Source organism: Somniosus microcephalus, chromosome 8 (assembly GCF_052327205.1).
Source record: "Somniosus microcephalus isolate GS21.2 chromosome 8, FLI_Smic_1.0, whole genome shotgun sequence".
Taxonomy (NCBI): Eukaryota; Metazoa; Chordata; class Chondrichthyes; order Squaliformes; family Somniosidae; genus Somniosus; species Somniosus microcephalus.
In genome coordinates this window covers 86,427,116-86,450,000 of record NC_140994.1, presented here as the reverse complement: position 1 = coordinate 86,450,000, position 22,885 = coordinate 86,427,116, and positions in this window count along the sequence as shown.

The window sequence follows — 22,885 nt, the reverse complement described above, 5'->3', positions numbered from 1 at the left end:
TGGCTGGAGGGAGGGAGGCTGGACTGCCCCTCCCCTCCCCCCACAGAAAGGTAGTAGTGCTGCCCCCAGAGCCCAAGTGGTACGGGGGAGGGCATTTTATAAATAAAACAAAATGAGCCCCTGGTCTTCAGGGGCTCAGGCCCCACTCCCGGCCTGAACCCTCAGGTAGGCCTCACTTCCACCGGCTGTTGATGAGGTGTGCCTGGTGAGATCTGGTACACCTATACCAACACTATGCCGGCTCCTGACTGAGGGACTCCCAAAACACCCAACCTAGGGGGTCCCTAACCCCAGCCCTGCGCTCCCCATGTCAGTGACCTTGTAAAGGTAGGCAGAGGCTCCCCTCCAACAAGCTCATCTCAGAAACTGCCCTGTGGTCAGATTCGAGTCTCTCCGGGTCCCTGTGATGCTTCCAGTGGCTCCGCCATCTCCTGCTGATGGTACAGGAAGAGTCCACCAGTCCAATTGAGGAATTTCAGCCACATAGCCTTTAAACAGAAGATTACTAGCTGTCGCTTCAATCCGCTTTCCATGCTGAACATATCTTGAAACAAAGACCTCTTCTCTGACTGTGGGCTGGAAAGCTGACACACTGTGGATTTCCCTCAGAAATATGATCAAAAGTCCTTTTAAGTTATATTGAAACCAATAATCTAGGTTGGCACTTCAGTGCAGTATTGAGGGAGTGCTGCACTGTCAGAGGTGCCGTCTTTGGGATGAGACACAAATGCATTTCTCGTGATCACATTCGATCACCAGCCATCCACAGAGGACTCCGTGGGGTAAATTGAGAGGCCGGTTATATAGGGCCCTGTTTCGACAGTACTGACTGGAGCATGTGCTGCACGTGCTCTGACCAGTATCAGTAGGTGGTTGAGCCACAGACGAGCCTATAGGTAAGTCTGTGTTTGTTTTTGTGAGGCCGGGAGGAGCGGGACTGGTCCTCGAGGCACCACAAAACTAGCCTGGGCCACCGCCAGTGTGGATCCCCAAGCTGGAGACCTACCTTCTTCCAGCCCGGAGCTGGTGGCCTGCCCCGGGTCGCTCATGTTCCATCTCAGCCCACCGGTGACCATTAAAGAAAGAAAGACTTGCATTTCTATAGCGCCTTTCACAACCTCAGGACGTCACAAAACACTTTACAGCCAATGAAGAACTTTTGAAGTGTAGTCACTGTTGTAATGTAGGAGATGTGGCAGCCTATTTGAGCACAGCAAGCTCCCACAAGCAGAAATGTGATAAATGACCGGATAATCTGTTTATTATGTGTTAGTTGAGGTATAAATATTGGCCAGGACACCGTGGAGAACTTGCCTGCTCTTCTTCGAAATAGTGCCATGGGATGTTTTGCATCCACCTGAGAAGGCAGACGGGGCCTCGGTTTAATGTCTCATCCCAAAGACGGCACCTCCCACAGTGCGGCACTCCCTCAGCACTGCACTGAAGTGCCAACCTGGATCTTGTGCTCAAGTCTCTGGAGTGGGGCTTGAACCCGCGACCTTCTGACTCGGAGGCGAGAGTGCTACCCACTGACCCCAAATTAGACTGGGCCTTCCACCAAGACTATTGGTCAGTCAGCACGCTCTGCCACGTGGCTGCCCAAAGTCTGCTCAGTGGGAAAATCTCACCCCATTTCTTTTACCGATATTGAATGGGGAGCCAATTTTTGGCAATGCCGAGCAAGTCTCCTATTGAATGGAATGGCTCTGCCTATTCAAACACCTTAGGCATCCATTGGGCTTACCGATTTCTCACACCTTGTGAAGCCCTCTGCAGCCAACCTGTCTGCTCTCTTAACCCCGACAATGATGTTAATTGCTGCACTACAACAGTGGCTACACTTTAAAAGTACATTATCAGCTGTAATCGCTTCCTCCATTTCCTCCTTTAAGGCGCTCCTTAAAACTTACCTCTTTGACCAAGCGTTTGATCACCTGCCCTAATTTATCCTTATGTGAATCCGTGTCAAATTTTTTGTCTTAAAATACTCCTGTCAAGCGCCTTGGGACGTTTTACTATGTTAAAGGCGCTATATAAATACACGTTGTTGTTATAAAGCTCTTTGGGACGTCCCGAGGTGGTGAATGGTGCTATACAAATGCAGGTTCATTCCGTCCTTTATTGGAGTGACTCCTGCCAATGGCCGGAAGCTGCGCATTAACCTGGAACCAGAAAATTCTTTCAGCATTTTTCCTCACAGCCCGCTCTCTCCTGGCATTTAAAATTTATTTTTAACGAACCCGCTCCCGTGACGAGCCGGCAGCGCGCATGCGCGTTCCGCATCCGGTTCGTTGGCAGCAGCCACACCCTTTCTTTATCGTGTTTCTGGCAATACAAAATATACGTTAAAAATTCAACACAGACAAAAATCCACTGGGCTCTTCTGACTAATACACAATGACATAATGGGAGTAACAATTTACTCAAACACATCCTACTTTCAACAATGCGCTGTATGTAAAACATGGAAACCATACTTACAGGTAAAACAATTTCTAACCATTAATTAAAAAATATGAATCTTCTTCATTTAGGATGCTTCACATGGCACCTTACCATTGGTCTTGGGGAGTCACATGCTCCACACTGCAGAAGGTGCTGTTATCAGTTAGGCTGACCACGCTGACACTCCCTGCGTGAGGTACTGTGTCCCCGGGAAAACAACTTCCCGGAAGAGTCCCTGATTCAGGAAACTCGTCCTCGACTAGAGCCGTATGCATTGGTCCGCTGGTAAGCAGGAGTTGGATCTTAACTTTATTTTTGGATAAACTGGAAAATTCAATCTTTGTTCTTTTAAACACAAATGTACAAAAACCCCAGGGGGAGCTTCTCATCCCGTCCTCACCCGGTTTGAGCTCAGGAACGGATTCCAGGAGCCGGTTGAACGGAGACGACAATGGCGGCTCCGCCTTCCCACAATGCAGCGCGGCAAAGAAAAGGCCCCATCGATAGCTCGGGCCACACTGCACTCTGGGGGATTGAGTTACTTGACCCTGTGTTTCGGCCAATAGTGACGGGCCCGAGGGCGGGACCTTTAAGATGCGCGGGAGAAGCGGAGGGTGCGGTGAGAGCTGCTAGGTGAGTGGATTTACTTTACCTCAGTGATCAGTACAGTGCATCGTGCTTTTTTTAATGAATAAGGCAAGCTCTAAATTCTCCCACCGGGGAGAGGTTTCTGAAACTTTCTGGGATAGAGGCTGTTTCACACCTTGTGTAGAAAATCTCAGTCTGTTTGGAACAGATTTAAAATTGAGAAATTAAACGTTCGGGTCCTCGGGGACGAGTATAGATGGTACAGCACTATTGCCAGAACACACGCAAGATTCCAGATTCAGTGTAAAGTGAAAATGGCCTTGTATCTACGCGTATTCCACTAGCAGAAGCAACAAAGTCGTCATGCCGGCTTTCTTGCAACGCGTCCTGACTACTTTGCTGTGCTCCCACCCCGTGCGTCCCCGGATTCGGTTTAGAAAATATGGTCACCCCACCATAAGTCCAACTGGTGAGATGTGATTGGCTCTTCCTGTCCTATCCATAAAAGGCCTGTCGGTCAGTTAATTTCTCCCCAGCACCAGAACTGAGTCCTCACTACCTGATATCATTCGAACTACCATCGATATCTGACCTTGCTCCAAGACACATTCTCGTGCTCAGGTTGTTATCGACTCATCCTGCTCTTTATATAATAAAAAGGAGTAAGAAGTCAAATCAGTCAAGCAACTTCAACAAGGTGTGGAGCTGTCAGCCTGTCAAACTGACAGAATAGCTGTCTCAGTTCCTGTCAAAGGTTTTAAGCACTGTGAAGAGTGCCGAAGTCCATTCTCGTTGATGGACAGGGAAGATCTCAGCATCAATTAATAATTGCCGAACCGTGCCGTAGGTTTTTAACTCATCCCTGCAAGAATAGGCCTGTGGAACTTTCTGACCTCCAGTGGCAACAATCGAACAAATCTAATAGATACAAGAACAGCACTCAATCCAACGAACAAGGAACACAGGAAGAGGAGGAGTCAATTCAGTTCCTCAAGCCTGCTCTGCCATTCAATTGGATCATGACTGATCTGTACCCGAATTCCATTTACCCGCCTTTGCTCCATATCCCTTGATACCCAACAAAAATCCATCGATCTCAGTCTTGAAATTTCCAACTGACCCCCACCATCCACAACCCTTTGGGGGAGAGAGTTCCAGGTTTCCCCTACTCTTTGTGTGAAGAAGTGCTTCCTGATTTCACTCCTGAATGGCCTGCTCTGATTTTCAGATCAGGTGTGCATAAATTATCTGCTTCAAAGAAGAGAAAAAAAGAACCTTAATTTGTGTAACGCTTTTCATGACCTCAGGACGTCCCAATGTGCTTCACAGGCAATTAAGTTCCTTTGAAGTGTAGTCGCTGTTGTAATGTACGGAAACTTCAGCTTCCAACTCCATCTCAACATCTGCAGCTGCAACAGATTCAACAGTGCCATCATGACCTTCAATCGGTGGTATCCAAAGATGGTTAATAAGTGTGCGTGAGGTAACTATCACTTCTATTGGCCTCTGGAGCTTAAAATTAACGATGATGGATTCAAAATTATCAATGCTAATTATCCGCATGAAATGCCCCAACAACCTTTTCCGGCCTCCAAATCTCTCTTGACAGTTCCAGCTCATCCCACGAGGCCTTGAGGCTTACTCGCACCAGGGAGATGCCTGCTGTAAATGCCAGTTCCAAGCTCCGCAGCCTCAAAACCAGCACCGACTGCGAGCAGGAAACATTCCTCTGCTGCTCCCACTGCGCCGCCCCCACCACCACTCCAGCTTACTATTTCCAAGCCTTTCAAACCCTTCAGTGCTGGGTCTGCTCACACTATCCTACTTTGGGGGCCTGACTGCATCATCAACACCGACAACTTGAATTTGGATGTGGTGTATTTGGACTTTCAGAAGGCTTTTGATAAGGTCCCGCATAAGAGATTAGCGTGTAAAGTTGGGGGTAAGGTTCTGACTTGGATAGAGAACTGGTTGGCAGACAGAAAGCAAAGAGTTGGAATAAACGGGTCTTTTTCCAAGTGGCAGGCAGTGACTAGTGGGGTACCGCAGGGATCGGTCCTTGGACCCCAGCTATTCACAATATATATTAATGATCTAGATAAGGGAACTAGATGTAATATCTCCAAGTTTGCAGATGACACAAAGCTGGGTGGGCGTGTGTGCTGTGAGGAGGATGCCGAGAAACTCCAGGATGATTTGGACAGGTTGGGTGATTGGGCAGGAGCATGGCAGATGCAATATAACGTGGATAAATGCGAGGTTATCCACTTTGGTGGCAAAAACAGGAAGGTAGATTATTATTTGAATGGCAATAGATTGGGAGAAGGGAAGTGCAACGAGACCTGGGTGTCCTTGTGCACCAGTCGCTGAAGGTAAGCATGCAGGTGCAGCAGGCAGCTAAGAAGGCAAATGGTATGTTGGCCTTCGTAGTGAGAGGGTTTGAGTACAGGAACAAGGATGTCTTGCTGCAGTTGTACAGGGCCTTGGTGAGACCACACCTTGAGTATTGTGTGCAGTTTTGCTCGCCTTATCTGAGGAAGGATGTTCTTGCCATGGAAGGAGTTCAGCAAAGATTCACCAGGCTGATACCTGGGATGGCAGGAATGACGTATGAGGAGAGATTGGGTCGATTGGACTTAAACTCGCTGGAGTTTAGAAGAATGAGAGGGGATCTCATTGAAACTTATAAAATTCTGACAGGACTGGACAGACTAGATGCAGAAAGGATGTTCCCGATGGTCGGGGAGTCCAGAACCAGGGGTCACAGTCTAAGGATAAGGGGTAAGCCATTTAGGACAGAAATGAAGAGGAATTTCTTCACCCAGAGAGTGCTGAACCTGTGGAATTCTCTACCACAGAAGGCAGTAGAGGCCAATTCATTAAATATATTCAAGAAGGAGTTGATTATATTTCTTAAGGCTAAAGGGATCAAGAGGTATGGGGAGAAAGCAGGGACAGGGTACTGAATTTGGATGATCAGCCATGATCTCATTGAATGGCGGAGCAGGCTCGAGGGGCTGAATGGCCTACTCCTGCTCCTATCTTCTATGTTTCTATACCGCCATTCACATAATGTCCCAAGGCACATCATGGCTGGGTGGAAGGAACTAGACACCGAGCCAGCAAGTGAGAGATTAGGAGGGGGGCTGAAAGCTGACTGGAAACCTCAGAGATTTCAATAAAGACAGTTAGGTGTTTCTGATTGGGTCCTGAAGAAGAGTGTTTTCCTTACCTACTGTTAGATAAATAAAGTTGGGGATTTGTGACTGGGCCAAGGATCCAAGCAGTCAGTGGCCTAGAATCCTCCACCACATTTCTGGAGTGGTGAGAGGAGCAAGAGGAGCGGTGAGAGGAGCGAGAGGATTGGAGAGAGGAGCAAGAGAAGCAGTGAGAGGAGTGAGAGAAGCAGACAGAGCAGAGAGAGGAGCGAGAGGAGCGGAGAGAGGAGTGAGGTGAGCGAGAGGAGAGGAGTGAGAGGAGAGGAGAGAGGAGAGAGAGGAGCAAGGGGAGCGAGGTGAGACAGGTGAGCGAGAGGAGCGGAGAGAGGAGCGAGTGGAGAGTGAGAGGAGTGAGAGAAGTGAGTGGAACGTGAGGAGCGAGAGAAGCAAGAGGAGCGAAAGGAGCGAGAGAGCAATGAGAGGAGGGAGAGGAGCGAGAGGAGCGAGATGAGCGGAGAGAGGAATGACAGGTGCGAGAGGAGCGGAGAGAGGAGTGAGAGGTGCGGAGAGAGGAGCGAGAGGAGTGAGAGGAGCAGAGAGAGGAGCGGAAGAGGAGCGAGTGGAGCGTGAGGAGTGAGAGGAGCGAGAGGAGGGAGAGGAGCGGAGAGAGGAGCAAGAGGAGCGAGAGGAGCAGAGAGCGGAGCAAGAGGAGCGGAGAGAGGAGTGAGGTGAGCGAGAGGAGCGGAGAGAGGAGTGAGTGGAGCGAGAGGAGAGGAGAGAGAGGAGCAAGGGGAGCGAGGTGAGCGAGAGGGGAGCGAGAGGAGCATGAGGAGCGAGAGAAGCGTGAGGAGCGAGAGGAGCGAGATGAGCAGAGAGAGGAACGACAGGTGCGAGAGGAGTGGAGAGCGGAGTGAGAGGTGCAGAGAGAGGAGCGTGAGGAGCGAGAGGAGTGGAGAGAGGAGCGAGTGGAGCGTGAGGAGTGAGAGGAGCAGAGGGAGGAGCGAGAGGAGTGGAGAGAGGAGCGAGTGGAGCGTGAGGAGCGAGAGGAGCGAGAGGAGCGAAAGGAGCAGAGAGAGCAGAGAGAGGAGCGAGAGGAGGGAGAGGAGCGAAAGGAGGGAGAGGAGCGGAGAGAGGAGCAAGAGGAGCGGAGAGAGGAGCGAGAGGAGCAAGAGGAGGGAGAGGAGCGAAAGGAGGGAGAGGAAAGGAGCAAGAGGAGCGGAGAGAGGAGCGAGAGGAGCAAGAGGAGGGAGAGGAGCGAAAGGAGGGAGAGGAAAGGAGCAAGAGGAGCGGAGAGAGGAGCGAGAGGAGCGGAGAGAGGAGCGAGAGGAGTGAGAGGAGCGAGAGGAGCATGAGGAGCGAGAGGAGCGGGGAGAGGAGCGAGTGGAACAAGAGAAGTGAGAGGAGCGAGGGAAGCTGAGAGAGGAGGAAGAGGAGCGGAGAGAGGAATGAGAGGACCGAGAGTAGCGAGAGAAGCAAGGGGAGTGGCGAGAGGAGCGGATAGAGGAGCGAGAGGAGCATCGAGAGGAGCGGAGAGAGGAGCGAGAGGAACGGAGAGAGGAGCGTGAGGAGCGGTGAGTGGAGCAAGAGCAGTGTGAGGAGCGAGAGGAGCGGAGAGTGGAGCGAGAGGAGCGGAGAGTGGAGCGAGAAGAGTGAGACGAGAGGAGTGAGAGGAGCGGAGAGAGGAGTGAGAGGAGCGAGAGGAACGGAGAGAGGAGCGAGAGGAGCAGAGAGAGGAGCGAGAGGCGCAAGAGGAGCAGAGAGAGGAGCAAGAGGAGTGAGGGGAGCGAGAGGAGCAGAGAGAGGAGCGAGAGGAGCGGAGGGAGGAGCGAGTGGAGAGAGGAGCGAGAGAAGCGGAGAGGCGCGAAGAGAGGAGCGAGAGAAGCGAGAGGAGCGAGAGGAGCGGAGAGAGGAGCGAGAGGAGTGAGGGGAGCGAGAGGAGCAGAGAGAGGAGCGAGAGGAGCGGAGGGAGGAGCGAGTGGAGAGAGGAGCGAGAGAAGCGGAGAGGCGCGAAGAGAGGAGCGAGAGAAGCGAGAGGAGCGAGAGGAGTGAGGGGAGCGAGAGGAGCAGAGAGAGGAGCGAGAGGAGCGGAGGGAGGAGCGAGTGGAGAGAGGAGCGAGAGAAGCGGAGAGGCGCGAAGAGAGGAGCGAGAGGAGCGAGAGGAGCGGAGAGAGGAGCGAGAGAAGCGAGAGGAGCGGAGAGAGGAGCGAGAGAAGCGAGAGGAGCGGAGAGAGGAGCGAGAGGAGCGACAGGAGCAAGAGGAGCGAGAGGAGCGGAGAGAGGAGTGAGAGCTGCGGAGAGAGGAACGAGAGGAGCGTGAGGAGCGGAGAGAGAAGCGAGAGGAGCGAGATGAGTGGAGAGAGCAGCGAGAGGAGTGAGAGGAGCGGAGAGAGGAGCGTGAGGAGCGGAGAGCGAACGAGAGGAGCGAGAGGAGTGAGAAGAGCGTGAGGAGCGAGAGGAGTGGAGAGAGGAGTGAGAAGGGCGAGGAGTGAGAGGAGCGGTGAGAAGAGCGAGAGGAGCGGAGAGAGGAGCAAGAGGAGTGAGAGAAGCGAGAAGAGCGACAGGAGCAAGAGGAGCGAGGGGAGCAGAGAGAGGAGCGAGAGAAGCAAGAGGATTGGTGAGAGGAGCGAGATGAGCGATAAGAGCGAGAGGAGCGGAGAGAGAGGAGCCAGAGGAGTAGTGAGCGGAGCAAGAGGAGGAACAGGAGCGAGAGGAGCGGAGAGAGGAGCGAGAGGAGTGGACAGAGGAGCGAGAGGAGCGGAGGGAGGAGTGAGAGGAGCGGAGAGAGGAGCGAGAGGCGAGAGAGGAGCGAGAGGAGCAGAGAGAGGAGTGGAGAGAGGAGCGAGAGGAGCGGAGAGAGGAACAAGAGGAGTGAGAGGAGTGAGAGGAACGAGCGGAGCGAGAGGGGCGAGAGGAGCGGAGAGAGTAGCGAGAGTAGCGGAGAGAGGAACAAGAGTAGCGAGAGGAGGGAGAGGAGCGAGAGGAGCGTGAGGAGCGAGTGGAGCGAGAGGAGTGGAGAGAGGAGCGTGAGGAGCGAGAGGAGCGAGAGGAGTGGAGAGGGGAGCGAGAGGAGTGGAGATTGGAGCAAGAGGAGCGAGATGAGCGGAGAGATGAGCAAGAGGAGCGCGAGGAGCGGAGAGTGGAGCGAGAGGAGCGGAGGGAGGAGTGAGAGGAGCGGAGAGAGGAGCGAGAGGCGTGAGAGGAGAGGAGAGAGGAGCGAGAGGAGCAGAGAGAGGAGCGAGAGGAGCGGAGAGAGGAGCGAGAGGAGCGGAGAGAGGAACAAGAGTAGCGAGAGGAGTGAGAGGAACGAGCAGAGCGAGAGGGGCGAGAGGAGCGGAGAGAGGAACAAGAGTAGCGAGAGGAGTGAGAGGAGCGAGGGGAGCGTGAGGAGCGAGAGGAGCATGAGGAGCGAGTGGAGCGAGAGGAGTGGAGAGAGGAGCGTGAGGAGCGAGAGGAGTGGAGAGAGGAGCGAGAGGGGTGAGAGGAGCGAGAGGAGTGGAGCAAGAGGAGCGAGATGAGTGGAGAGAGGAACGAGAGGAGCGGAGAGAGGAGCGAGAGTAGCGGAGTGAGGATTGAGAGGAGCAGGAGGAACGAGAGGAGCGGAGAGAGGAGCGAGAGTAGCGGAGTGAGGATTGAGAGGAGCAGGAGGAGCGAGTGGAACAAGAGAAGCGAGAGAAGCTGAGAGAGGAGCGAGAGGAGCGGAGAGAGGAATGAGAGGGCCGAGAGGAGCGAGAGAAGCAAGAGGAGTGGAGAGAGGATCATGAGGAGCAGCGAGAGGAGCGGAAGGAGCAAGAGGAGCGAGAGGAGCAAGAGGTGCGAACGGAACGAGAGGAGCGGAGAGAGGAGTGAGGGGAGCGAGAGGAGTGGAGAGAGGAGCGAAAGGAGGGAGAGGAGCGGAGAGAGGAGCGAGAGGAGCGGAGAGAGGAGTGAGAGGAGCGGAGAGAGGAGCGAGAGGAGCATGAGGAGCGAGAGGAGCGGGGAGAGGAGCGAGTGGAACAAGAGAAGTGAGAGGAGCGAGAGAAGCTGAGAGAGGAGGAAGAGGAGCAGAGAGAGGAATGAGAGGACCGAGAGTAGCGAGAGAAGCAAGGGGAGTGGCGAGAGGAGTGGAGTGAGGAGTGAGAGGAACGGAGAGAGGAGCGTGAGGAGCGAGAGGAGCAGAGGAGCGAGAGGAGCGGAGAGATGAGCGAGAGGAGCGTGAGGAGCGGTGAGTGGAGCAAGAGCAGTGTGAGGAGCGAGAGGAGCGGAGAGAGGAGTGAGATGAGCGGAGAGAGGAGCGAGATGAGCGGAGAGATGAGCAAGAGGAGCGCGAGGAGCGGTGAGAGGAGCAAGAAGAGTGTGAGGAGCGAGAGGAGCGGTGAGTGGAGTGAGAGGAGCGGCGAGAGGAATGGCGAGAGGAGCGGAGAGAGGAGCGAGAGGAGTGCGAGGAGCGTGAGGAGCGAGAGGAGTGGAGAGAGGAGCGAGAGGAGCGGAGAGATGAGCGAGAGGAGCGGTGAGAGGAGCGAGAGGAGCGGAGGGAGGAGCGAGTGGAGAGAGGAGCGAGAGGAGCGGAGAGAGCAGCGAGAGCTGCGGAGAGAGAGGAACGAGAGGAGCGTGAGGAGCGGAGAGGGAAGCGAGAGGAGCGAGAGGAGTGAGAGGAGCAGAGAGAGGAGCGAGAGGAGTGAGGAGCGGAGAGCGAGCGAGAGGAGTGAGAAGAGCGTGAGGAGTGAGAGGAGTGGAGAGAGGAGTGAGAAGGGCGAGGGGGGCGAGAGGAGTGAGAGGAGCGGTGAGAAGAGCGAGAGGAGCGAGAGGAGCGGAGAGAGGAGCAAGAGGAGCGAGAGAAGCAAGAGGATTGGTGAGAGGAGCGAGATGAGCGATAAGAGCGAGAGGAGCGGAGAGAGAGGAGCCAGAGGAGTAGTGAGCGGAGCAAGAGGAGGAACAGGAGCGAGAGGAGAGGAGTGGACAGAGGAGCGAGAGGAGCGGAGGGAGGAGTGAGAGGAGCGGAGAGAGGAGCGAGAGGCGTGAGAGGAGAGGAGCGAAGAGAGGAGCGAGAGGAGCAAGAGGAGCGGAGAGAGGAACGAGAGGAGCGGAGAGAGGAGCGAGAGGAGCGTGAGGAGCGAGAGGAGTGGAGAGGAGCGAGAGGGGTGAGAGGAGCGAGATGAGCGGAGAGAGGAACGAGAGGAGCGGAGAGAGGAGCGAGAGTAGCGGAGTGAGGATTGAGAGGAGCAGGAGGAGCGAGAGGAGCGGAGAGAGGAGCGAGAGTAGCGGAGTGAGGATTGAGAGGAGCAGGAGGAGCGAGTGGAGCGAGTGGAACAAGAGAAGCGAGAGGAGCGAGAGAAGCTGAGAGAGGAGCGAGAGGAGCGGAGTGAGGAATGAGAGGGCCGAGAGGAGCGAGAGAAGCAAGAGGAGTGGAGAGAGGATCATGAGGAGCAGCGAGAGGAGCGGAAGGAGCAAGAGGAGCGAGAGGAGCAAGAGGTGCGAGCGGAGAGAGGAGCAAGGGGAGCGAGAGGAGCGAGAGGAGCGGAGAGAGGAGCGAGAGGAGGGAGAGGAGCGAAAGGAGGGAGAGGAGCGGAGAAAGGAGCAAGAGGAGCGGAGACAGGAGAGAGGAGCGGAGAGCGGAGCGAGAGGAGCATGAGGAGCGAGAGGAGCGGGGAGAGGAGCGAGTGGAACAAGAGAAGTGAGAGGAGCAAGAGAAGCTGAGAGAGGAGGAAGAGGAGCGGAGAGAGGAATGAGAGGACCGAGAGTAGCGAGAGAAGCAAGGGGAGTGGCGAGAGGAGTGGAGTGAGGAGCGAGAGGAGTGGATAGAGGAGCGAGAGGAGCGGAGAGTGGAGCGAGAGGAGCGGAGAGAGGAGCGAGAGGAGTGAGAGGAGCGAGAGGAACAGAGAGAGGAGCGTGAGGAGCGAGAGGAGCGGAGAGATGAGCGAGAGGAGCGTGAGGAGCGGTGAGTGGAGCAAGAGCAGTGTGAGGAGCAGAGAGTGGAGTGAGAGGAGCGAGAGGAACGGAGAGAGGAGCGTGAGGAGCGAGAGGAGCAGAGAGAGGAGCGAGAGGCGCAAGAGGAGCGGAGAGAGGAGCAAGAGGAGTGAGGGGAGCGAGAGGAGTGTGAGGAGCGAGAGGAGCGGAGAGAGGAGCGAGAGGAGCAGAGAGAGGAGCGAGAGGAGAGGAGCAGAGAGAGGAGCGGAGAGATGAGCAAGAGGAGCGCGAGGAGCGGTGAGAGGAGCAAGAGGAGTGTGAGGAACGAGAGGAGCGGAGAGAGAAGCGAGAGGAGCGGAGAGAGGAGCGAGAGGAGCGGAGAGAGGAGCGAGAGGAGCGACAGGAGCGAGAGGAGCGGAGAGAGGAGTGAGAGCTGCGGAGAGAGAGGAACGAGAGGAGCGTGAGGAGCGGAGAGAGAAGCGAGAGGAGCGAGATTAGTGGAGAGAGGAGCGAGAGGAGTGAGAGGAGCGGAGAGAGGAGCGAGAGGAGTGAGGAGCGGAGAGCGAACGAAAGGAGCGAGAGTGAGAAGAGCGTCAGGAGCGAGAGGAGTGGAGAGAGGAGTGAGAAGGGCGAGGGGGGCGAGAGTAGTGAGAGGAGCGGTGAGAAGAGCGAGAGGTGCGGTGAGAGGAGCAAGAGGAGCGAGAGGAGCAGAGAGAGGAGCGAGAGAAGCAAGAGGATTGGTTAGAGGAGCGAGATGAGCGATAAGAGCGAGAGGAGCGGAGAGAGAGGAGCCAGAGGAGTAGTGAGCGGAGCAAGAGGAGGAACAGGAGCGAGAGGAGCGGAGAGAGGAGCGAAGAGAGGAGCAAGAGGAGCAGAGAGAGGAGTGAGAGGAGCGGAGAGAGGAGCAAGAGGAGTGGTGAGAGGAACGAGCGGAGCGAGAGGGGCGAGAGGAGCGGAGAGAGTAGCGAGAGTAGCGGAGAGAGGAACAAGAGTAGCGAGAGGAGTGAGAGGAGCGAGTGGAGGGAGAGGAGCGAGTGGAGCGAGAGGAGTGGAGAGAGGAGCGAGAGGAGTGGAGAGAGGAGCGAGGGGTGAGAGGAGCGAGGGGAGCGAAAGGAGCGAGAGGAGTGGAGAGTGGAGCGAGAGGAGCGAGATGAGCGGAGAGAGGAACAAGAGGAGCGGAGCGAGAGTAGCGGAGTGAGGATTGAGAGGAGCAGGAGGAACGAGAGGAGCGGAGAGAGGAGCGAGAGTAGCGGAGTGAGGATTGAGAGGAGCAGGAGGAGCGAGTGGAGCGAGTGGAACAAGAGAAGCGAGAGAAGCTGAGAGAGGAGCGAGAGGAGCGGAGAGAGGAATGAGAGGGCCGAGAGGAGTGAGAGAAGCAAGAGGAGTGGAGAGAGGATCATGAGCAGCGAGAGGAGCAAGAGGTGCGAACGGAATGAGAGGAGCGGAGAGAGGAGCAAGAGGAGTGGAGTGAGGAGCGAGAGGAGCGGATAGAGGAGCAAGAGAAGCAGTGAGAGGAGCGAGTGGAGTGAAAGAAGCAGACAGAGCAGAGAGAGGAGCGAGAGGAGCGGAGAGAGGAGTGAGGTGAGCGAGAGGAGCGGAGAGAGGAGTGAGTGGAGCGAGAGGAGCGGAGAGAGGCGGGAGAGGAGAGAGGAGAGAGAGGAGAGAGAGGAGCGAGGTGAGTGACGTGAGCGAGAGGAGCGAGGTGAGCGAGTGGAGCAAGGGGAGCGAGAGGTGTGAGGGGAGTGAGGAGCGGAAGAGGAGCGAGAGGAGTGGAGACAGGAGCGAGAGGAGGGAGAGAAGCGAGAGTAGTGGAGAGTGGAGCAAGAGGAGCGAGAGTAGTGGAGAGTGGAGCGAGATGAGCGGAGAGAGGAACGACAGGAGCGAGAGGAGCGAGAGATGCGGAGAGAGGAGCGGAGAGAGGAGCGAGAGGAGCGGAAGAGGAGCGAGAGGAGTGGAGACTGGAGCGAGAGGAGGGAGAGGAGGGAGAGAAGCGAGAGTAGTGGAGAGTGGAGCAAGAGGAGCGAGATGAGCGGAGAGAGGAACGAGAGGAGCGGAGAGAGGAGCGAGAGATGCGGAGAGAGGAGCGAGAGGAGCGAGAGGAGCGGAAGAGGAGCGAGAGGAGTGGAGAGGAGCGAGTGGAGCATGAGGAGCGAGGGGAGTGAGAGGAGCGAGAGAAGCGTGAGGAGCGAGAGGTGCAAAAGGAGCAGAGAGAGCAGAGAGAGGAGCGAGAGGAATGGAGAGAGGAGCGGAGAGAGGAGCGTGAGGAGCGAGAGGAGTGGAGAGAGGAGCGAGAGGAGCGGAGAGATGAGCGAGAGGAGCGGTGAGAGGAGCGGAGGGAGGAGCGAGTGGAGAGAGGAGCGAGAGCTGCGGAGAGAGAGGAACGAGAGGAGCGTGAGAAGCGAGAGGAGCGAGATGAGTGGAGAGAGCAGCGAGAGGAGTGAGAGGAGCAGAGAGAGGAGTGAGGAGCGGAGAGGGAGCGAGAGGAGTGGAGAGAGGAGTGAGAAGGGCGAGGGGGGCGAGAGGAGTGAGAGGAGCGGTGAGAAGAGCGAGAGGAGCGGAGAGAGGAGCAAGAGGAGCGAGAGAAGCGAGAAGAGCGACAGGAGCAAGAGGAGCGAGAGCAGCAAGAGGATTGGTGAGAGGAGCGAGATGAGCGATAAGAGCGAGAGGAGAGGAGCCAGAGGAGTAGTGAGCGGAGCAAGAGGAGGAACAGGAGCGAGAGGAGAGGAGTGGACAGAGGAGCGAGGGGAGCGGAGGGAGGAGTGAGAGGAGCAGAGAGAGGAGCGAGAGGCGTGAGAGGAGCGAGAGGAGCGAAGAGAGGAGCGAGAGGAGCAAGAGGAGCGGAGAGAGGAGCGAGAGGAGTGGAGAGAGGAGCGAGAGGGGTGAGAGGAGCGAGATGAGCGGAGAGAGGAACGAGAGGAGCGAGAGTAGCGGAGTGAGGATTGAGAGGAGCAGGAGGAGCGGAGAGAGGAGCGAGAGTAGCGGAGTGAGGATTGAGAGGAGCAGGAGGAGCGAGTGGAGCGAGTGGAACAAGAGAAGCGAGAGGAGCGAGAGAAGCTGAGAGAGGAGCGAGAGGAGCGGAGTGAGGAATGAGAGGGCCGAGAGGAGCGAGAGAAGCAAGAGGAGTGGAGAGAGGATCATGAGGAGCAGCGAGAGGAGCGGAAGGAGCAAGAGGTGCGAGCGGAGAGAGGAGCAAGAGGAGCGGAGAGAGGAGTGAGGGGAGCGAGAGGAGTGGAGAGAGGAGCGAGAGGAGCGGAGAGAGGAGCGAGAGGAGCAAGAGGAGGGAGAGGAGCGAAAGGAGGGAGAGGAGCGGAGAAAGGAGCAAGAGGAGCGGAGAGAGGAGAGAGAGGAGCGGAGAGCGGAGCGAGAGGAGCATGAGGAGCGAGAGGAGCGGGGAGAGGAGCGAGTGGAACAAGAGAAGTGAGAGGAGCGAGAGAAGCTGAGAGAGGAGGAAGAGGAGCGGAGAGAGGAATGAGAGGACCTTGAGTAGCGAGAGAAGCAAGGGGAGTGGCGAGAGGAGTGGAGTGAGGAGCGAGAGGAGCGGATAGAGGAGCGAGAGGAGCGGAGAGTGGAGCGAGAGGAGCGGAGAGAGGAGCGAGAGGAGTGAGAGGAGCGAGAGGAACGGAGAGAGGAGCGAGAGGAGCAGAGAGATGAGCGAGAGGAGCGTGAGGAGCGGTGAGTGGAGCAAGAGCAGTGTGAGGAGCAGAGAGTGGAGCGAGAGGAGCGAGAGGAACGGAGAGAGGAGCGAGAGGAGCAGAGAGAGGAGCGAGAGGCGCAAGAGGAGCGGAGAGTGGAGCAAGAGGAGTGAGGGGAGCGAGAGGAGTGTGAGGAGCGAGAGGAGCGGAGAGAGGAGCGAGAGGAGCAGAGAGAGGAGCGAGAGGAGAGGAGCAGAGAGAGGAGCGAGAGGAGCGGAGAGATGAGCAAGAGGAGCGCGAGGAGCGGTGAGAGGAGCAAGAGGAGTGTGAGGAGCGAGAGGAGCGGAGAGAGAAGCGAGAGGAGCGAGAGGAACGGAGAGAGGAGCGAGAGGAGCGGAGAGAGGAGCGAGGGGAGCGAGAGGAATGGAGAGAGGAGCGAGAGGAGTGCGAGGAGCGAGAGGAGTGGAGAGAGGAGCGAGAGGAGTGGAGAGAGGAGCGAGAGGAGCGGAGAGAGGAGCGAGAGGAGCGGAGAGATGAGCGAGAGGAGCGGTGAGAGGAGCGAGAGGAGCGGAGGGAGGAGCGAGTGGAGTGGAGAGAGGAGCGAGAGAAGCGAGAGGCGGAGAGAGGAGCGAGAGGAGCGGAGAGAGGAGCGAGAGGAGCAAGAGGAGCGAGAGGAGCGGAGAGAGGAGTGAGAGCTGCGGAGAGAGGAACGAGAGGAGCGTGAGGAGCGGAGAGAGAAGCGAGAGGAGCGAGATTAGTGGAGAGAGGAGCGAGAGGAGCGAGAGGAGTGAGGAGCGGAGAGCGAACGAAAGGAGCGAGAGTGAGAAGAGCGTCAGGAGCGAGAGGAGTGGAGAGAGGAGTGAGAAGGGCGAGGGGGGCGAGAGTAGTGAGAGGAGCGGTGAGAAGAGCGAGAGGTGCGGTGAGAGGAGCAAGAGGAGCTGAGAGAGGAGCGAGAGGAGCGGAGATAGGAGCGAGAAGAGCGACAGGAGCAAGAGGAGCGAGAGGAGCAGAGAGAGGAGCGAGAGAAGCAAGAGGATTGGTGAGAGGAGCGAGATGAGCGATAAGAGCGAGAGGAGCGGAGAGAGAGGAGCCAGAGGAGTAGTGAGCGGAGCAAGAGGAGGAACAGGAGCGAGAGGAGTGGACAGAGGAGCGAGAGGAGCGGAGGGAGGAGTGAGAGGAGCGGAGAGAGAGGCGGGAGCGGAGAGAGGAGCAAGAGGAGCAGAGAGAGGAGCGAGAGGAGCGGAGAGAGGAGCAAGAGGAGTGGTGAGAGGAACGAGCGGAGCGAGAGGGGCGAGAGGAGCGGAGAGAGTAGCGAGAGTAGCGGAGAGAGGAACAAGAGTAGCGAGAGGAGTGAGAGGAGCGAGAGGAGCGAGTGGAGGGAGAGGAGCGTGAGGAGTGGAGAGGAGCGAGAGGACCGTGAGGAGCGAGAGGAGTGGAGAGAGGAGTGGAGAGAGGAGCGAGGGGTGCGAGGAGCGAGGGGAGCGAAAGGAGCGAGAGGAGTGGAGAGTGGAGCGAGAGGAGCGAGATGAGCGGAGAGAGGAACAAGAGGAGCGGAGCGAGAGTAGCGGAGTGAGGATTGAGAGGAGCAGGAGGAACGAGAGGAGCGGAGAGAGGAGCGAGAGTAGCGGAGTGAGGATTGAGAGGAGCAGGAGGAGCGAGTGGAGCGAGTGGAACAAGAGAAGCGAGAGAAGCTGAGAGAGGAGTGAGAGGAGCGGAGAGAGGAATGAGAGGGCCGAGAGGAGTGAGAGAAGCAAGAGGAGTGGAGAGAGGATCATGAGGAGCAGCGAGAGGAGCAAGAGGTGCGAACGGAATGAGAGGAGCGGAGAGAGGAGCAAGAGGAGTGGAGTGAGGAGCGAGAGGAGCGGATAGAGGAGCAAGAGAAGCAGTGAGAGGAGCGAGAGGAGTGAAAGAAGCAGACAGAGCAGAGAGAGGAGCGAGAGGAGCGGAGAGAGGAGTGAGGTGAGCGAGAGGAGCGGAGAGAGGAGTGAGTGGAGCGAGAGGAGCGGAGAGAGGCGGGAGAGGAGAGAGAGGAGCGAGGTGAGTGACGTGAGCGAGGTGAGCGAGTGGAGCAAGGTGAGCGAGAGGTGTGAGGGGAGTGAGAGGAGCGGAAGAGGAGCGAGAGGAGTGGAGACAGGAGGGAGAGAAGCGAGAGTAGTGGAGAGTGGAGCAAGAGGAGCGAGAGGAGGGAGAGAAGCGAGAGTAGTGGAGAGTGGAGCAAGAGGAGCGAGATGAGCGGAGAGAGGAACGACAGGAGCAAGAGGAGCGAGAGATGCGGAGAGAGGAGCGGAGAGAGGAGCGAGAGGAGCGGAAGAGGAGCGAGAGGAGTGGAGACAGGAGCGAGAGGAGGGAGAGAAGCGAGAGTAGTGGAGAGTGGAGCAAGAGGAGCGAGAGGAGGGAGAGAAGCGAGAGTAGTGGAGAGTGGAGCAAGAGGAGCGAGATGAGCGGAGAGAGGAACGACAGGAGCGAGAGGAGCGGAGAGAGGAGCGAAAGATGCGGAGAGAGGAGCAAGAGGAGCGGAAGAGGAGCGAGAGGAGTGGAGAGGAGCGAGTGGAGCATGAGGAGCGAGTGGAGCATGAGGAGCGAGAGGAGCGAGAGAAGCGTGAGGAGCGAGAGAAGCGTGAGGAGCGAGAGGTGCAAAAGGAGCAGAGAGAGGAGCGAGAGGAGGGAGAGGAGCGAAAGTAGCAGAGAGAGGAGCGAGGGGAGCAAGAGGAGCGAAAGGAGCAGAGAGAGGAGCGCGAGGAGGGAGAGGAGCGAGAGGAGTGGAGAGTGGAGCAAGAGGAGCGAGGGGAGCTAGAGGAGCGAAAGGAGCAGGGAGAGGAGCAAGAGGAGGGAGAGGAGCGAGAGGAGTGAGAGCAGTGAGAGGGGAGCGAGAGGATCGAGAGGAGCGAGATGAGCGGAGAGGAGCGAGAGGAGCGGAGAGGGGAGCGAGAGGTGCGGAGAGAGGAGCGGGAGAGAGGAGCAGAGAGTGGAGCGAGAGGGGCGAGAGGAGCGGAGAGAGGAGCAAGTGGAGCGAGAGGAGTGGAGAGAGGAGCGAGGAGAGAGGAGCGGAGAGAGGAGCGAGAGGAGCGGAGAGAGGAGCGAGAGGAGCGGAGAGAGGAGCGAGGAGCGAGAGAAGCGGAGAGAGGAGCAAGAGGAGCAGAGAGAGGAATGAGCGGACCGAGAGTAGCGAGAGAAGCAAGAGGAGTGGAGAGAGGAGCGAGAGGAGCGGAGAGAGGAGCAAGAGGAGTGGAGTGAGGAGCGAGAAGAGCGGAGAGATGAGCGAGTGGAATGAGAGGAGCGTGAGGAACAGTGAGAGGAGCAAGAGGAGCGGAAAGAGGAGCGAGAGGAGTGAGAGGAGTGGAGAGTGGAGCAAGAGGAGCGAGAGGAGTGGAGAGTGGAGCAAGAGGAGCGAGATGAGCGGAGAGAGGAACGACAGGAGCGAGAGGTGCGGAGAGAGGAGCGAGAGGAGTGGAGAGAGGAGCGGAGAGAGGAGCGTGAGGAGCGAGAGGAGCGAAAGGAGCAGAGATAGGAGGGAGAGGAGTGAAAGGAGCAGAGAGAGGAGGGAGAGGAGTGAAAGGAGCGACAGGAGTGAGGAGTTGAGAGTGGAGCGAGGGGAGCGAGATGAGAGGAGCGAGAGGAATGGAGAGAGGAGCGAGAGGAGAGAGGAGCGGAGAGAGGAGCGAGAGGAGTGGAGAGAGGAGCGGAGAGAGGAGCGAGAGGAACGGAGAGAGGAGAGAGGAGCAAGAGGAGCGGAGAGAGGAATGAGAGAAGCAGGAGAAGCAAGAGGAGCGAGAGGAGAGGAGCGAGGAATGAGAGGACTGAGAGAAGCAGGAGAAGCAAGAGGAGTGGAGAGAGGAGTGAGAGGTGTGGAGAGAGGAGCGGAGTGAGGAGCGGAGAGAGGAGTGAGTGGAGCGAGAGGTTCGGAGAGAGGAGAGAGGAGGGAGAGGAGTGAGGTGAGTGAAGTGAGTGAGGTGAGCGAGAGGAGAGGAGAGAGGTGTGAGGGGAGTGAGAGGAGCAGAAGAGGAGAGAGAGGAGTGAGGAGCGTGAGGAGCGAGAGAAACGTGAGGAGCGAGAGGAGGGAGAGGAGCGAAAGGAGCAGAGAGAGGAGCCAGATGAGCGGAGAGAGGAATGACAGGAGCCAGAGGAGCGGGGAGAGGAGCGAAAGGTGCGAGAGGAGCGGAGAGAGGAGCGAGAGGAGCGGACAGAGGAGAGAGAGGAGCGAGAGGAGCGGAGAGTGGAGCGAGATGAGCATGAGGAGCGAGAGGAGCAGAGAGAGGAACGAGAGGAGCGGAGAGAGGAGCGAGGGGAGCGGAGAGAGGAGCGAGAGGAGCGGGCAGAGAGGATCGAGTGGAACAAGAGAAGCGAGAGGAGCGAGAGAAGCTGAGAGAAGAGCAAGAGGAGTGGGGAGAGGAATGAGAGGGCCAAGAGGAGTGAGAGAAGCAAGAGGAGTGGAGAGAGGAGCGAGAGGAGTGGAGTGAGCAGCGAGAGGAGTGGAGAGAGGAGCAAGAGGAGTGGAGTGAAGAGCGAGAGAATCAAGAGGAGTGGTGAGAGGAGCGAGAGGAGCGATAAGAGTGAGAGGAGCGAGAGGAGCAGAGAGAGGAGCGAGAGGAGGAGTGAGGAGCGAAAGGAGCGAGAGGAGTGACGGGAGCGAGAGGAGCGGAGAGATGAGTGACAGGAGCAAGAGGAGCGTGAGGAGCGGAGAGAGGAGCGAGAGGAGCAGGGAGAGGAGAGAGGAGCGGAGAGAGGAGCGGAGAGAGGAACGAGAGGAGCGGAGAGAGCAGCGAGGGGAGCGAGAGGAGCGGAGAGAGGAACGAGAGGAGCGGAGAGCGGAGCAGAGAGGAGCGGAGAGCAGAGAGCGGAGCGAGAGGAGCGAGAGAAGTGAGAAGAGCAGAGAGAGAGGAACGAGAGGAGCAAGATGAGCGGAGAGAGGAGCGAGAGAAACAAGAGGAGTGGTGAGAGGAGCGATAAGAGTGAGAGGAGTGAGGAGCAGAGAGAGGAGCGAGATGAGGGAGAGGAGCGGAGAGAGGAACAACAGGAGCGGAGAGAGGAGCGAGAGGTGTGGAGAGAGGAGCGGAGAGAGGGGCGAGAGGAGCGGAGAGAGGGGCGAGAGGAGCGGAGAGTGGAGCGAGAGGAGCATGAGGAGCGAGAGGAGCGGAGAGAGGAGCGGAGAGAGGAACGAGAGGAGCGGAGAGAGCAGCGAGGGGAGCGAGAGGAGCGGAGAGAGGAACGAGAGGAGCGGAGAGCGGAGCAGAGAGGAGCGAGAGGAGCGGAGAGCAGAGAGCGGAGCGAGAGAAGTGAGAAGAGCAGAGAGAGAGGAACGAGAGGAGCAAGAGGAGCGGAGAGAGGAGCGAGAGAAACAAGAGGAGTGGTGAGAGGAGCGATAAGAGTGAGAGGAGTGAGGAGCAGAGAGAGGAGCGAGATGAGGGAGAGGAGCGGAGAGAGGAACAACAGGAACGGAGAGAGGAGCGAGAGGTGTGGAGAGAGGAGCGGAGAGAGGGGCGAGAGGAGCGGAGAGAGGGGCGAGAGGAGCGGAGAGTGGAGCGAGAGGAGCATGAGGAGTGAGAGGAGCGGAGAGAGGAGCGAGGGGAGCGGAGAGAGGAGCGAGAGGAGCGTGCAGAGGAGAGGAGCGGAGAGAGGAGCGGGCAGAGGAGCGGAGAGCGGAGCGAGAGGAGCGAGTGGAACAAGAGAAGCGAGAGGAGTGAGAGAAGCTGAGAGGAGCGGAGAGAGGAATGAGAGGAGCGAGAGAAGCAAGAGGATTGGAGAGAGGAGCGAGAGGGTTGGAGAGAGGAGTGAGAGGAGCGAGTGGGGCGGAGAGAGGAGCGAGAGGAGTGGAGTGAGGAGCGAGAGGGGCGGATAGAGGAGTGAGAGGTGTGGAGAGAGGAGCGAGAGGAGCGAGAAGAGCGGAGAGAGGAGCGAGAGGAGTGAGAGAAGCAGACAGAGCAGAGAGAGGAATGAGAGGAGCGAGAGGAACGGAGAGAGGAGCAAGAGAAGCGGAGAGGAGTGAGAGAAGCGAGAGAAGTGGTGAGGAGCGATAAGAGCGAGAGGAGCGGAGAGATGAGCGAGAGGAGCGGAGTGAGGAGCGAGAGGAGTGATAAGAGCGTGAGGAGCGAGAGGAGCGGAGAGTGGAGCGAGAGGAGTGGGAGGAGCGGAGAGGGGAGCGAGAGGAGAGGAGAGTGGAGAGGAGCGTGAGGAGCGAGAGGGGCGAGAGGAGTGAGGGGGCGAGAGGAGCGACAGGAGCGACAGGAGCAAGAGGAGCAGAGAGAGGAGCGAGAGAAGCAAGAGGAGTGGTGAGAGGAGCGATAAGAGCGAGAGGAGTGGAGAGAGGAGTGAGAGCTGCGGAGAGAGGAGTGGGAGGAGCGAGGGGAGCGAGGAGCGTGAGGAGCGGAGAGAGGAGCGAGTGGAGCAAGAGGAGTGGACAGAGGAGCGAGTGGAGCAAGAGGAGTGGACAGAGGAGCGGAGAGGAGTGAGAGGAGCGAGTGGAGCAAGAGGAGTGCACAGAGGAGCGAGAGGAGCGGAGAGAGGAGGGAGAGGAGTGAGGTGCGGAGAGAGGAGTGAGAGGTGTGGAGAGAGGAGCGAGTGGAGCAAGAGGAGTGGACCGAGGAGGGAGAGGAGCGAGTGGAGCAAGAGGAGTGGACAGAGGAGGGAGAGGAGTGAGAGGTGTGGAGAGAGGAGCAAGAGGAGTGGAGTGAGGAGCGAGAGGGGCGGATAGAGGAGCGAGAGGAGTGAGGTGTGGAGAGAGGAGCGAGAGGAGTGAGAGAAGCAGACAGAGCAGCGAGAGGAACGGAGAGAGGAGCAAGAGAAGCGGAGAGGAGCGTGAGGAGCGGAGTGAGGAGCGAGAGGTGCGAGAGGAGTGATAAGAGCGAGAGGAGCGAGAAGAGCGGAGAGATGAGCGACAGGAGCGAGAGGAGTGGAGTGAGGAGCGAGAGGAGTGATAAGAGCGAGAGGAGCGAGAAGAGCGGAGAGATGAGCGAGAGGAGCGTGAGGAGCAGAGAGAGGAGAGAGGAGCGGAGAGGGGAGCAAGAGGAGCGGAGAGAGGAGCGAGAGGGGTGACAGGAGCAAGAGAAGCGAGGAGCAGAAAGAGGAGTAGTGAGAGGAGCGAGAGGAGCGTGATGAGCGAGAGGAGTGGAGAGAGGAGCGAGTGGAGCAAGAGGAGTGGACAGAGGAGCGAGAGGAGGGAGGAGCGAGTGGAGCAAGAGGAGT